Consider the following 17,112-nt stretch of genomic DNA (forward strand, 5'->3'; position numbering starts at 1 on the left):
AAAGCTTGATTCCGATTATCGTAGAGTCATCGTAATTTCCTTTCCAATCTAGAAACGATTAGTTAACCATGAGAATGGGTTTAATCGTTCACATACTAGTTATGAATTGGTAGCTAGAAATGCCATGTGTAATTAGGGATTAGGAGTAACCATATTGTTCTGCGAAGCAGTTCAATTCGGATTACGACGATTCGTCGTTTGTAGGATTAAGTCGAGTTAAGGTGGAATCAATCCCCCTCTAACTCCTTATCATAGAATCAACGTAGCATTCCCATAGTTGTTCTGATAGTCGACTAATTGCATCTTGTGGGTAGTTGCATCGTAGTCTAGTTGCCATTTCGTAAATCTCTCATTAGACTTTAGAGTTAAGTTTACTTATACGTAGAGAACATTACCATGCGGAAGGACTAGGAGTGGAACGAATCATCTACTCCATTATATCTCATAGGATATGAGAGTAGAATCTTTGATAAAATTTAGGCACATAAGATAGTTTTAGTTTACTTACGTTTTGAGTTTTATAGTTCATTTCGTAGGTAAACTAGTCATTTTAACGTTTATCACTCAATGACATTAAATGGATTTTTAAGAGATTAAGCTTATTTATGCGGATTTAATTATAGCCATGTTAAGTAAATTTTAATTATAGCTATTCAGGATTTAATCTATGCTTCTCATGTAAATATTGAAATATAATGGCCAGGTGAGATTCAAGTATGAATTGTTTCGCTTTCGTATGCTTGGGGGAAACGTGTAATTGGCGTACTACAAGTCAACTGAAACTTAAGGTGACCATGGTAACGGTTGTAGCTTAATCTGTTTTACTAAAGCAGCTACTATAATGACTTGATGGATCACCTTGGAGATTGGAAGTTGCCAGCTTATAAAGTGGATAATCATTTAGTCCATTGCAATTGGACTGGAGTTTGGTGCAACTCAAATGGTGTAGTCGAGAAGCTTGATCTTTCCTACATGAATCTCAGTGGCCGCATTACTGATGACATCGAGCTTTACGACACATACGTGCTCAACACAATTTATTCCACGCCAATATATGTTTTTTATTAAACTACTATAATTAAAAAATGCAAGTCATGAAGAATCAAACATACAACAAGAAGATCGTGGGGTACGAAACAAAACACAATGTTTCACTGAAGAGTGCACTTACAGACATTCTCAAAAAAGAAAAGATTTATGAAGAACCAGTTTACAGTTCAATATTTGAGAACTATCAGTACGCAGCGGATGTCGCAATCAATGTGCCTATACTAAGATAATACCATAAAGATCCAGATTATCCTATCATACAAACATCATTTGGAACATATCAAACCAAGAAAGTCGACTCAGAAAATGTTGCTACAGGAAATGCCATACACTATCTACAACATATATACAAGTTTGAAATACTAGATGTGAACTACAATGAACTCATGACTAGACGTGAAGAGCTCTACGAAGCAAATATTCAAGTAGAAGAACTTCATATGCAGATTAAAGCATTGGAAAAAGATAATGCTTATTTAAAGGGAATAAATGAATACTTGCTCATAGGCGGACCAAATATGGAAATTGACGACCTAAACATTCCCGAGTAAATATTCACAACCGATTGGAAGATCAAGTGTTAGGAAAACAATGTGATTCGTAATATTCATGTTCTTAGTTTACGCAGTGAATTTTGTTATTAACATCCTAATAATGTTTATTAATAAATTACATCTCCTTTGATTGCTCATTTGTTTTGTTTGTAGTTTTACATACACAAGTTACACGACCAAGTATATTAGCTGGAATAGTTATATAGACAACTGTAAGAAATGAAAAAACCCCAAAAGCCAATATAACATAACAATAATGAGTTTGCTTTTGTTGGCTCAAATTGAGATTCACCCATGAGAATTCTAGCCGCAGCAAATCAAAACCTTCTCTCTACCCTCTTCTAGCTTATAGTTCAAACTGTAATCAACTATCGAATCAACTATTGGATTATTGAATCGACTCTAAGGCTATGAATGGCTACGGTCTGTCAAAACACTGCCTTAGAGCTTTGCTTCCAGTTAGAGGTAAGATTATTAATTGAATTTATAAACGGTATGTAATCTAGGAAACAAGTTTGTCTTTTGATTTTTATCATTCATTTTTTCATATAGTTCTCATTAGAAAGTAAAAAGTGGTCTGTATATTGAGATTGTAATATGGTTAATTTATGTAAAAATATGGAGACGGAATTTGTGGATATAATGTTGGATTAAATAACTGGTAAATCTCTAGGCCAATATAATAATTCTCTTTGGGTATGGAGCAATTGATTGCTTATTGAATTTAGTTTCGTCATTATCAGGATATCAAGGAGCTTGCTCCTCATTGCCTTGCCGAGATCTGTCACTTCATTGAGGACTGTATCCACTTCCATGTTTTTTTTCTCTACAGTTCTCTTGGTTGTTCAAATTAAGGAAATTTCATAACTCTTAACTCTGAGGTATCAGTCCCGTAAGTTTATTTCACGTAGCTAATATATATTGCAATGAAAATACTTCATTAAGCTCCATTGATCTCACACACTAGTAGCAGTAAACTACTGAAAGTTGCATATAAACACTTCTCCATTAGCAACATTTTAGCTTGAGTTGGTGGGATTCCGAAAGGAAATCCCTTCAAAATAAGTATTCTGCTTCATGGTATTCTTTAGTAAAAGGTGAAAGAATAGTTCGCTCTATGCTCATCGGGCAACTGCCTGTGTTTAGACCTTTCTTGGCTGCAACTTTACATAAGTGGTTCTTAGCTCAAAACTTTCATAGTTTCATTTGCTTGATATGGGACTAAAAGCTTTAACGTGTACCAGATTTTGCAGCAGTGAGGTTGAGTTGAAATCTATAACCTGACCCAATCCTGGTCTTAGACCCTGAAATGAAGTTCTCATAATAAGCTTGGGTCGTCGTGGGAGCCCAACAGGTTTAGGTGTCGATGGACTACTCACAAAACACTGCCCCCCAATGAAATATCCAAGTCTAGAGTGCATTGGACTTGAAAGTTGCATCAAATTTTCCTACACATGGTTGGGTTATTAAGGTAGAGTGGCTGATTGTTTGGTCAGAGTTTGAGAAAACAAACTCGCACACAAGAGTTTAAAAACTTGAGATTTAACTGAAATTAAATCCTCGGAGTTCCCTGCAAAAGATATTGTTGATTTTGTTTTTTAAATGTCATCATCTTCACTAACTATTTGTGTAATTGTGTTTATTTGCGTAGCATCCTAGCTTTTATTTGTGAAGGTATAAGAATGATGTCCTTATTATTATAAAATAATGAGTAGCTAAAATATTTTCCTGTTTGGCAGTGATCTTCCTCCTTTGTCGTGGAGGCAAATATTAGATGCATGTATAAATGTTGCTCGGGGTCTCCTATTACCTTCATACAGGGGTAGAGAGACGGTGTATAATTCACAAGGATATGATGTTAAGATGACAAATATTCTATTAGATGAGAGTTGTGTTGCAAAGATGGCAGATCTTGAGTTGTCAAAGGATGGTCCTGCACTTGATCATACTAATGGGAGTGCTGCAGTAAAGGGAACCTTCAGATATCTTGATCCAGAATACTTCCGTAGGCAAAAATTGACCAAGAAGTCTGATGTATATTCATTTGGTGTGGTGTTGTTTGAAATTATTTGTGGATCAACATCTTTAAGGGTACTCACTTGATTCGTTGAAAAAATTTGGAAAAATAGTAGAGAAATGTCTTGCTGATGAGGGAAAGAATCGACCGACAATGGGTGAAATCCTACAGGCCTTCGGACATGCTAGCTGCAAGATTGCACCGCGTGTTGGAACTTATTTATGTTTCTGAGCATAGAAATTATAACGGCATAAAGGTTCGTCATCTTAACACGTTATACATATTAGATGTGTTTGGGCTATTTTACTCAAATCATGGTTTCTGACTGAACTAAATGTGTGGGCTTAAGGCATCTAGCTATAATTTTTTTTTTAATGCCTCTTAAACCAGGTAAGTGATCGTGTTAGAGGTTCGTGCATTCTCGATTACATTTTCCTTATAAAGGTAAGATCTCCAATGAATATTAAACCTCTTTGTGTAAATAATGGTAATGTGAAATCTCAAGGAAATCTCAAGGGAAACCTAGAGAGAGGCTCATCCTTATGTGAGATTGCCTGCTTGCTTCAGGGGAAACAATTTGAGGGATGATGTAGCTAACAGCCCCCTTGATAGTCGATTCATTAGGGTCATCAACTTCCACCCAGAAAAGTATCCACCGTTTTCTTTGTCTCTTAAGCCTCACAGCTATGGGACTTCCTAAAGAAAACAGCAATCGCAGTTTATCAACCACTCACAAGACCACCAAGATCTTCTGCCATAGTAAAAAAATGCCAGACTCAGGTGAACATACAAAGTTATAAACTTCGCAATTTTTAAAATGTCTTGAATTTCACCCTTACGCTACCAAAGCTTCTGTAGGAATCTGGCTCGAGCTGAAAAGTTTTGACAACAAAGGATTCAACTTCTCCTCCTGCAAAAAATTTACATTAGACAACTAATGGGTTATCTAATGAGCTTTACTTGTGTTTTTTGAAAAATAAACAATGAGGCCCAAACAATTTAAAAAGAACAACAAATTAATGGACTATAGGCCCGATAATTTGCACACTTTGGTATTTTCAAATTGTTCATACATTTTTGTAGGCCGGATACGCTATTCGTTTTTACTATAAACTACTGTGCAAATTTGTACATGAACACAAAATTCTTAATATATAATACTCTGACCAAGGACACGACTATGGACCAAAGTTTGGGATTTAATAAAATACATACATAATTAAAAGACTTTAGGCTTTTGACGTTCTTTGCACATTTTTTTGACTGGATACGCTGTTGGTTATCACTAAAAACTCCAGTGCAAATTTATATATGAACAAAAAGTTATTAATAAATAATACTCTGACCAAACACGACTATGGGCCAAAGTTTGGGCTTTTGTAAAATACATACCTAATTAGAAGACTTTGGGCTTTTTATTGGCTGGATACACTATTCATACATACAAAATACACTAACACTTTGTTCAAACAATGTTAAACCATATTCAAATAACATTAGGCAAAGTTGCAGACCTGTTTGTAATATTTTAACTATAAATAAAAATTCAGTGATCATACTTTTTACCCTTACACACCAAATTTAACTCACTACACTATTCAAGTTTGTGGAATTGTGACCTTCGATTTTCCAAGTTTTCTTTTGACTGAAACATAAAGTTTATGTGGTTGTTATTGTGATGGTTATGTTTGCCTAATTATAAAATATGTATTATTCGGTACAGCCCTTAGCATGGACTTCCACGTGTCAAAACCACCATAATACTAGCACGTGTGGGTAGAACCAAAGAGTTTCCAATTAGAACACATGGTTGGGTTATTAAGGTAGAGTGGCTGATTGTTTGGTCAGAGTTTGAGAAAACAAACTCGCACACAAGAGTTTAACAACTTGAGATTTAACTGAAATTAAATCCTCGGAGTTCCCTGCAAAAGATACTGTTGATTTTGTTTTTTAAATGTCATCATTTTCACTAACTATTTGTGTAATTGTGTTTATTTGCGTAGCATCCTAGCTTTTATTTGTGAAGGTATAAGAATGATGTCCTTATTATTATAAAATAATGAGTAGCTAAAATATTTTCCTGTTTGGCAGTGATCTTCCTCCTTTGTCGTGGAGGCAGTACGGTGTCTTGAGCTATGACGATTGAGAATACATACTTTGGTATTCCCTACTTTACGTAACTAAGTTGCTATTTTTGCATTTTATCTCAGTAGAACATCACTCTCAATTGGTAGCCTAGAGTTACATTGTCGTATTGAATGCAACATCTTACATAGCGTTTTCAACATTGATAAGTTGGCAAGGGTTAAAATTAAGAGGCTTATGTTATTTTACACAAAGAGATATGAAGATTTTGATAATTAGGATTTGATTAGCTTCACCAGTATGGTCCAATTTAAGGGTAAAAAATGAAGCATACAAAGCTCACCATTATAAGTTGAAACACTAATAGATTTGGCTGTCCTTTTCGGGTAAGGATTGTCTAGGTGTATACGTTGTAAACTCTTACCAACATGATTAGTACAAAATGATCAAACGAGTCTGAATTACATGTAGATCATAAGGTTTTGATAATTCTGTTAGACCAACGAGTTTTGATGCTGCTTTTATTGAATTTGACGTGACATCGAAGAGTAAAACTACTTGATTATTCACCAAGTCTTTAGCATTCATGAAAGGCATTTTGGTAATATGTTGGATAAAGGCTAAAAGATAGAAGAATGTATAAAAGATCCGAAAGGACACCTAGCAACCGTAGTGTTACAAATCTTGGTTCATAAACACTCCTTTTACGAGTACTATTTCAAGTAGACCGTTCTATTGCCTTCCTAATTCGTTTGTATTTGTTTGTTTGTTTTTCTCAAAGGAACATACGAGTGTTCGGATGAAATATTTAGAGAAGTTTCATGCACTAACTTAGCCACACTAACTTATATGATGGTGTATTTACTGTCAAGTTCTTTAATGAAAAGATGATGGATTTCATGGAATTGAATAACTATGACAACTTACAATAGAGTTCATAGAGAAGTTATTAATGTCATAGGTTTATTAGATGTAATTGTTAGTGAGCCTGCAGAGTTTCATATAGTTCCTAATGTTGTGATTTAACCTATCAATGCAACATGCATATGAACTGCATATGATATAAACTTTTCTTTTTCGATGTTTATCTTGGTGGATTTACTTTATATTTTACTGTCATGTTTTGTGCGCACCACCAATAAAATTGCTACATATGGGAGTTCCATAGGCAATCTAAAGTTGACGTCCGTTTGTTTTTACAAAATGTAAAAGGGTAAAATTTGTTTATCCTTTACGTACATAACCAAAATTCTTCGTTAGTTATCCGAGTTTTGGGTTTATTTTTGTTTGCATAAGCTTTTAGACTATCAAATGGTTAACTATCAAGGTAGTAGATTGAATATTTTTAGAAATTTGTGTTTTTATCAAAATTTTAATTATTATAATATTCTATAGTTAAAACTTTTTAGTACATAATAATTCAAAAATTAAATTTATAAAATATTAAAAATAAATTAAATTAATTAGATGAAAACGGTCATTATAGTATTCTATAGTTAAAACGTTTTAGTACATAATAATTCAAAAATTAAATTTATAAAATATTAAAAATAAATTAAATTAATTAGATAAAAACGGTCCCCGTTCGTTGAACGGGCTAAAAAACTAGTCATCACTAATAAGGTATTGCCTGCGCACCACACCAACCTTTCGGGGCAAAATACCTAGTTACAAAATTGATCGATATTTCAAAAAAGAATTTTTCAGCGGCTAAAGTATTGGCATATCGTCAAATTTTGTAACCATTGAGCCATTGAGGACAACTTTCTCTATCTTCTTATGCACATACACTACAACAGATTGACTTTTTAGCTACAAAACGTTTAGTGGCGATGGAAAAACGTAGCTAATGATCATTTTCAATGACGTTCTTATCGTCGTCATATCTACATTGTCTTACAATTAAAAATCAGCTTTTAGCGACGCTTTTTATGTTGTTAAAAACCACACTCAAATTTTTTTTAAATATTAAAATTAGAATAAAAAATTTGGCGATGGAAAAAGTGTCGAAAATATCTTTTTATCATCACTGACGAATTATTTGTGGGTGATGATAATATATCTCCGATGTTTAACAAAATCATCGCTAGATATTATGTCTTTTGCAACATTTTTTATTGTAGGCAAATCATATTGTTTAGAAGTAAAAATTATAAGCATAATTGGGACGTTACTAGCGTCACAGGGATGTAATATTTCCACCACGAACAAAGCTTTTTGGGGCGAAAACAATTTCTAGCCCTGTTGAAAATTTCGTCATTTTCCCCCTATTTTTCATTTTTTGTTTTCATTTCTACCACCCAAGTTTTTAAGTTTTTGGTAAAAGAACCAAAGAGAGAAAGAAAAATAAAAAGGAAAAAGAATGGAATGACCTTTGCTACCCACGCACTCTCTCATTCTCCCTCCGAAAGAAAAAGAACAGCCTTTCTTCTTATCTCCATCACTGATTAACACCTCACCACTGAATCACCTCCTTCACCGTCGATACAATCCATCTCCATCACTCTTTATTCTCTCTCCTCTTAGGGTTTCAATTTTGATTTTTGAGGTTTTTTTTTTTTTTTTTTTTTTTTTTTTTTTTTTTTACTTTCTTTTTTGCTACCTTTTCTTACTATATTTAATTTTGATTCATGGGGTATTCTTCCAATTTCTTGATGTGTTACTGCAAGGTCCGAATTTTCTTTATATTTTCTCATTCATTTTTTTTTTTCAATTTTTCTTTTCAACTGTTGAGAAGTGAAGTAGTCATTTGTTTCAACATGTATATGTTCAAGTGACATCAATGTAGTGGAGCTGGTTTACACGTGGGTCATCCCCTTGGATATACAGCTACAGATATTCTTGCCAAATACAAAAGGATGCAAGGTTTCAATGTGTTGCATCCAATGGGGTGGGATGCATTTGGATTGCCCGCTGAGCAGTATGCTATTCAGGTTTGGTTAAAGTAATAGTATTTATAATGTTTTAAGTAATACTTATGTGTTCATGTCCTATGGTTTTTTATGTGCAACAGATAGGAACACATCTAAAAGTCACAACAATGAGGAACATTGAGCGCTTCAGGTCCCAAGTCATGTAATGTCTATTTCTCTTCTATTTCTTGTTTGTGATATAACTCACCTTTTATTACAATGATTTTCTTTTTGTTGAATTGTTTTCTTTCTTTGCAGCTCAAATCTTTAGGTTTCTCATATGATTGGGATCGTGAAATTTCGACCACTGAACCGCAATATTATAAATAGACTCAGTGGATATTTCTTCAACTTTTTAAGAGAGGACTTGCATTTCAGGTGTTGGATTTATTGCTTTCTTTTTTCTTATTGCATTCAAGTGTTTAAGTAAGCATCCACATCACGTGGTCCACTATGTTCTTTTTCAATCAATTGGTGCCCCCGCCTCGGATCTTGTCTTGGCAAAAATGAAGAAGTGATAAACGGGGTTAGTGAGCGTGGTGGTCGATCGCTTATAAGAAAGGTAGTGGCTTTGCTTCATCTTCTTTGTTAAATATTATTTGCTTTCGTTATATTTTTATGTTTTTTCTTTCTTTTTCTCTTCACATACTTTTAATTAACACCGATGCATCGGTGGATGCTAAAGTTCACTGATATATCGACCGTCTTCTTGAAAATCTTGATGGCCTTGACTTGCCCGAAAGCATAAAGGATATGCAGCTGATGGATTAGATAGGGAGGTCGGAAGGAGCTGAATAGAGTTTTGTATTCTTAACCGTGATGGACATGAAAAGGGTGTAAAACTCACTGTTTATACCACTAGACCAGATACCATATTTGGAGCAACGTATGACTTACACCTTTCATTTTACCAACTGTAACATTGGTTTTTGTTTTCAAGAATTTGTTTTACTAATTTCTATTTTCTACCACCCTTAAGTCTCCAATGGCATGTGCAGTAAAGGACCTATCAATCTTTTGATCCTCAGGTATCTAGTTGTCACATCTGAACATCCATTGTTGTCGTCAATTTTGTCGACTCCCACGAGAAAATCATTATGTTAGTCGTTTTCTATATCCTTTGGGCCAAAATCGTTTTTAATAGTGGACAAATAGGAGAGGACTAATTTGTAAACGCAGGTGGAGGAATATAGAGAGCTTGCATCAAGAAGAAGTGAACTCGAGAGGATTGAACTTCATAAGGAAAAAACAGGAGTCTTCAGTGGTTCATATGCTAGAAATCCAGCTAGCGGTGAAGCTATTCCAATATGGGTTGCAGATTATGTGTTAGGAAGGTCTGTTTATATTCATTCTCTTGCATCTATTTCTTTTTGCTTCGGAGTAACTTTATGTCAGATTTGTGCTATGTTTATTAAGCAACTTGTATTTAATCTTTTAATTAAGGAAAAACCTAGTTCAATAGTTGTCTCCTTTAATATTGTAAATGACTATTAGGATAAACTTGTGAAACTTGCAATGACTATACTCGTTTTCTCCAAGTTATACGAACTCTTACTGTACTGCACGACTGCAGCTATGGTACCGCAACGATAATGGTTGTACCTGCTCACGATTCTCATGACCATGAGTTTGCTATGAGATATGATATACCAATTCATTAATTGTGTTGTAAATCCGGATGATGAAAGTTTCAGTAACTTTGAAGAACCATATGCTAGAGATGGAATTATTATCAATTCTTCAAATACTGCAGTTGGACTTAACATTAATGGCTTGCTCTCCAAAGATGCTGCTTCCAAAGTGATAGAGTCGGCTGGGAATACAGGACATGGAAGGAAGAAGGTATTTCAGTTTCTCAGCTATCTCGTGTTGCATAGCCATGGAATCTCCTCATATTGTTTTTTTTTTTTCCTTTAGGTTAACTATATAATTTATGCATGATGAACTTACAAGCTCTTAGTTTGTGTTATTCTTTACTGGTTCTTAATATTTGGTTTTTATTTTTTGATGTCTTTGGCACCAAACTATATTAGAGTCTGTAAAGGAATTTATATATATTTTTTGTTTTTTTGCAGATGGACGTGTGAAACCACTAAAGGTTGGTTTGGTTATTACAACTTACAAAAGACAGTTGTTCAATCTGGGCAGTAATGTGATGTTTGACCATTTTATAGAGGCGATTTAGACTGAATAAAATTACTTGTAGGATGTTAGAGTATTTTTTCTATATTTTGACCATGTCAAAGAATGATGTAAATTTTCAGTTTTTATATTTAATAAATGAATACTTTTGTCTTGGGTTGATATGTGATGTTTTTTTGTGTTTCAATTGAATGTTAGCAAAAAATAAAAATGATACAAGGAAGACGTGCTAAATGTTTGTACAAATGGTTCACATTTGGCGGTGATATTAGTAAAAAATTAAAATAGTTTAGACCTTTAACAACGATAGAAACGTTGTTTATTTCAACAAAATTTCAAATTAGTTTTATTTTTAGCGATATTAAAAACGTTGCTAATAACACCATTTTTATAGTTTGAATTTTTAGTGATGATTATAACGTCGCTAATAATGTTAAAATTTTCAAATATTTTGGACTTTTACTGACGATATAAACGTTGCTAATAAGGTATTGATAGCGACGATTTTAAAGACGTCATCCAAAAAACATCTATTGCGACGTTATTATATAAAGAATAAGAAAATAGTTTAGCGACAAAATTGAAGCAATGGCGACGATTATTATCGTCGGTGAAGGTATCATATTTTGCAACGTTGTAAAATTGTTGCTATGTATCTTTAATGACTATAGCTTTAGCGACGATCGGCTGACGCTCCAAAAAACGTTGCTAAATCTAATTAGCAACGTTTTTGCAATATTCAGCGACGTAATTGTTTGTCGCCAAAGACCCTGTTTCTTGTAGTGATAGTAGCAGTGTTCGTGATTCCGAACGAAACGTCGGAATTCCGCTTAATATTTTGGTTTTTCAAAAAAATAGAATTCCGAATATATAGTTGAAATATCTGAAATCTCGAAATCATCTAAAATTCCGAATGTAATAGGGGTTGAAATTTAATGAATTTTGGTTTTTGGATTTGTCGGAATTCCGAAATCCCTAACTATGCATAGTAGTAGAGCACTAGGGCAGGGATCGGGTCGGGTTCGAGTCGGATATGACTATATACGAATCCGAACCCAAACCCGATTATATCCGAAATTTAATATTCGAATCCGACCCGAATCCAACTAACCCGATCGGATAACACTAACAAAATTAAAAAAAAAAAAAAAACCCCAAAAATTATATCCGAATCCGACCTGAATACATAAACGGATATGAAAATAGATCCTAAACTCGATATATTCGGTAATCGGGTCGGGTCAGATTCAGGTCTACCTTACCCGATTCCCTACCCTCTAGAGCACACACCAAATTTGAAAATACTCTGAAAATTTGCAAATGTTTCAATCAGAAACTATATGGAAGCATCAAGCATGCATGGAGGATAGCTTTCTCCTATCTTTCCAAGCCATCATGACTTAAATGAGAAGCAATTTCGCAATCTAGTATTATTGGTGAAGAGATTGGTGACGATATATCTGTGATCGACACTATGCTTCTACAACAGAAATAACATGCCATACCTGTTATTATTGCTCACTATTTTTTTTTTTTTTTTGGGTAAAGGGTCTCGACTTCTTGTATATATCTATAGTTCGGAATTTCGGAATTTTTGAAATTCCGACAAATCCAAAAACCGGAATTTATTGAATTTCGACCCCTATTACATTCGGAATTTCAGATGCTTTCAGAATTTCAGATATTTCGACTCTATATTCGGAATTCCGAAGTTTCATTTGGAATCACGAACTATGCTTTCAGGAAGGAAAGGCCTAACTAACGTTTTAGAGTTGGTCTTCAATTGCACACGATAGCGCGTAGTAGAAACTACAGTACATTATTTTCTTTGCGGTTAATGCAATATTGAATGTGAAATTGCAAACAGGGGAATACACTTGAATTTGGTGGCTGCATGTAGCGTGACAACACCTAAAAGTCTCCTGAGCCCTGAATCCCTGATGCATATACATGTACCTACAAAATAGCCGAAGTTCAATAAGTTGCTTTGGATGGTAGCACTTTACAACAGAGTAATTGAACCACAACTCCACAAGAATACAATGCATATACATGTACCTACAAAATAGCAGAAGTTCAATAAGTTGCTTTGGATGGTGGCACTTTACAACAGAGTAATTGAACCACAACTCCACAAGAATACAACAACGCATAGTTCCAACTTATTAGAAGTTCATTTATATACACTGAACAAGTTTGCATAATTGAATTTTAGTGATATTATTTGATCCACAACAATCTGGCTGGGGAAGTGGGGAGTTCAGGAACTAATGTTATTCACATTCAGGAGCTTACCATGTTGTTTGAATTTCAAAATATGAAGTTAGAGGATGACACTTGTTGATTTGGGTCTTAGACTAGCTGAAATAAGACTAATTACTACCTGGAGTCAAATTTTCTATGTTTCTAATATAATTAGGAATGCCATATTAGGACTTTGAAAAAGATGATCCTCATTGTTGGGCTACTTTTAGTCTACGTATGTCTAGATTAACAACGATGCTTCATATAGGTTTCACAAACAATCTAAGAATATCGATGATTATATATAGTTTGTTGTTTTACTAGGTTTTGTGTGAATGATGGCACTGATCTGTTTTTAGTACATGTGGACTGCGGATGAACTTGGTGATGATATGATTATTATACTGTAATGGATGATGAGACTTGAGACTTGAGAGTAGCCATAGATTTCGTTTGTATGATGCCAATTGTGCTATTGGTCCCAGAGAAAATGACAGTACCTTGTTAATGCTCTGATGAATGGAGTACTCCTGATGAATGTGGTTCAGATGAGAAAAATGGCTTGACTAGGCTCAGAAATGGTCAAAAGTGCAGTAATTTTTTATGTGAACATGAACGTTACTTTGTCCTTTCTAATTTTAATCTTTAGTTTGGAAGTTTCAATTTGAATATGTCTTCCAGGAATCGGGCATAAGTTCGAATTGATTAACCTTTAATTTCACCTTAATTCTAGGCAAACTGAAACGGTCAAGTTAGGATTTTGGGCCTAAATTTGTAGTTTCGACTTGGGGGACTATGTGGTACTTTATAGTGCACTTTTAACTAAAAGCCGCATTACATCATATTTATATTGGAATCCACTCTGGAGTCGTAATGGGGATGCTTGTGTTTGGGTAAAATACACGAATCGCTTTGGAGAGTTGTCGATGCGTTGAGTGATAGAGCAATGCCTAATTGCCAATAGTGATTAGAAGCCTTTACATACTGAGCGAGCCAGGTATATGCTGTCCCCTACGGTTGCATGATTGGTTTTAATCCACAACCAAGCTAGGAAGGTTATTGGACCCAAATGCAGCGATCGCCTATCGCGAGTGTGGAAGTTACAATTTGTTTGGATTGACTAGTTAGAATGAGACTTGTATATTGATTGGTTTTTAACTCTTAAGTGAAATTGATTCACAAGCTAAGCTTCTTCTTTAATCTATACTTGAGATTATTGTAATAGAATTATTCAGTAATACTAATATCTGAATTCAGTAATAATGACTCCAAAGTTATCCCACTCCTAAAAATGAACTTACAAAATGAAACGAGGATTAATTTTTTGTGGATGTATATATCTTATGATGGAGAATACCCCCACAAAAAATCAGATCAATTGAATATTTGTAACCTTGTCAAACATTGCACCAAAATTAAAAAAAAATCTAGACCATTGGATAATTTTATAACGTCCAAAACGATTTTTGATGAGGTTGTAATCTTCAAATGAGCTGATTTTTTGCAAAGATGATCTCTATTGTGTGGATAACATCTCTACCAAAAAATAGTTTCTAATTCATTGAGTTAAGTGGTGGAATTCATTTGGAGTTCGTTTTAGTGGAGCTCATAGAACCATCTTCAGCTATTCTATGTTTCTTAGAGCATCATCAACGCATTTCCATTTTATGTTGTGACAGCTCAGCAATTTTTGTACTTCAAAATTTCTAAAAACAAGAGAGAACCAGTGCATTTTGGGCAAAATTTGGTTTTTAATTTTGGATGGGAATAGTTGTCCTGTCTAACATCTTGGGCCCAAAAAAATATAGCCCGTTTTAATTTGTTAATTTTAATTTTTTATTAAAAAAAATTGAAAAAGTTCTGGACGGCAAAACTTGTCCTGTCCAACATCTTGGACCCCACATGCAAATTCGAGTCGTTTTAATTTTTTAATAGAAAAAAAAATATTGGACGGTAAAAGTAGTCCCGTCCCACTCTTGGACGGGACAAGTTGTCCCGTGCGTGATATTTCTATATTCTTGACGAATTTGGTTTCAGATTTGACAATTGTTAAAATCAAAACGATGTTTTGACCGCCCGTTGGTGATGAAAATTGCTAAAAAAATTGTCAACTGTCACATTGGAAACACATTATAACAATGCGTTGATGATACTCTTACGTAGTTACCAAAGTGAAATTAGGCTTTCATTCTACATCATTGCCAGGGTAGTTTATTCTACATTTTACATTTGGATCATGAATCTTTTTTTGGTAACTATTATGAATCTTGAATATTCAAACAAGCTTCGTGAGCAAAGTAAGAATACATATATGAATAACAAACCAACTTCCATAAGAGTAGCCGTTTAGAACAAGTTTTAAGTTTGATACATCTTTTCGTATTTAAAATCTTAAATATAACCAAGTTAAAAGCATCAAGACCTTGGGGATATTGGAATATTGAATGAAATTGTGTCCTCATGGGTTTGAACCCATGACCTTATGTCTCTACTACTCTCTATTGTAGGGGGCTTTAGTCTCACATTGGTTACTAAACTTAAGTCTCTTAAGTTTATATTGTTTGTGTTCTTATGGAGGGATAGTGTAGACAGATACAAGGAGGTGCTCGCGCGCACACAAGGCCGCCTTGGTTTGGGGGCTCTCGGTAGGTGGGAGCTCCAGAAAACTTTAGTGCGTGTGCGCCCACACACGTTGCGCGCAGGGGGGGTGCAAATCCACCAAATTGGGCTTCGCGTGGGTCTAGGCTTGGAAAATACCTTTTGGTCTTCTTTCCAAACTGCTGTTTCAATCCTTACTGATCAAGTCAAACCAAATCACGTTTTTCTCGGCACTTTTTCTCGCACATTAAAAACTAGCCAGTAGAGGAGTTGCGAGTGTCAGATCTATAAAACAGAGGTCTCTCTTGTTTATCAAAAAAGTTGAACATCTTTATTTTTCCTCTTATCAAAACCATGTCTGGAGTACGCTGAGAGTTTCTGTAGAGCTGGTCATTGGCTGGTGACTCGCTCTTCCACTGTTGTATCCTGGGAGATGTACGGCTTGAGGCTGGCAGCATCCATACTGGCGGCGTTTTTCGTCTTAAGGAAATTGTGCAGAGCACAATCCTCAGTGATAAGTTTTATTTGTATTCTTATTACTGTTTTCGATACTAGTTGATAACAGGGATTTGGGTCAGGTGCAATTCACCGACCTGAATTGCATATGGACACATATTTCAAAGTTCACGCACTAGCCATTATAATACTTGGACAGAGTTAGCCATTAAAACACCAACAGGGATGGTTGCTGGATGCGCAGACCTTTCAATAGGAGAATACTGAATACAGGAAAGAGGGAAGTTTTCAATATACATTTTGTAAATTAACTGCAATTAACATAAAAATGGTTGTCAGTTGCCCATTTTTGTTAAGATGTTTTCCAGTCCCATTTAAAGAGTAATTAAGGTAAAATAAACTTAACAGCCTATAATGGAAACAATAGGACACATAATAGTCATCATTTAGGAAACAGATACAGAATTTTATACATGGCGTTAGTGCGTTACCATGGTCCTTTCCAAATTTTAATGCAGAATGGTGATGAAACATCACGTTTGAGAATGGTGACATTTTGATTGTCGGGATGAATGGAGATGTTTGTTGAAAACTTGAAATGGATCCATATTGTAGGGGAGCAATATCCTCATTAAGGAATATTGTACACGCGCGAAGCATAAGCGAACTCAGGACATCGACCCCCAAGACCGATCTGTGAGCAGCTCCCTTCATGTAGGTAGTACGCTTAAGCTCGTTCAAGGATGTCTCAGGACGAACAAACGGCTGGAGACTAGGGGAGCAATATCCTCATTAAGGAATATTGTACACGCGCGAAGCATAAGCAAACTCAGGACATCGACCCCCAAGATTGATCTGTGAGCAGCTCCCTTCATGTAGGTGGTACGCTTAAGCTCGTTCAAGGATGTCTCAGGACGAACAAACGGCTGGAGACAAAACGCTTCAGACAAAAACACTACCAGGTGTAATCATTACCAAAATCTTACTTGTACTTCCCACCACCGGAAAATAGGGACTACCGCACCAACTTCCAATCAGCCCACGACTCATACTA

At 35.0% G+C, this 17,112-nt stretch overlaps 1 pseudogene; it reads left to right on the plus strand.

Moving 5' to 3' along the window:
- Nucleotides 1-1,436: 1,436 nt before the first annotated feature.
- On the plus strand, nucleotides 1,437-10,738 carry LOC147523038 (leucine--tRNA ligase, chloroplastic/mitochondrial-like; annotated as a pseudogene).
- Nucleotides 10,739-17,112: the final 6,374 nt, after the last annotated feature.

Source organism: Coptis chinensis, chromosome 1 (assembly GCF_015680905.1).
Source record: "Coptis chinensis isolate HL-2020 chromosome 1, ASM1568090v1, whole genome shotgun sequence".
NCBI classification, from domain to species: Eukaryota; Viridiplantae; Streptophyta; class Magnoliopsida; order Ranunculales; family Ranunculaceae; genus Coptis; species Coptis chinensis.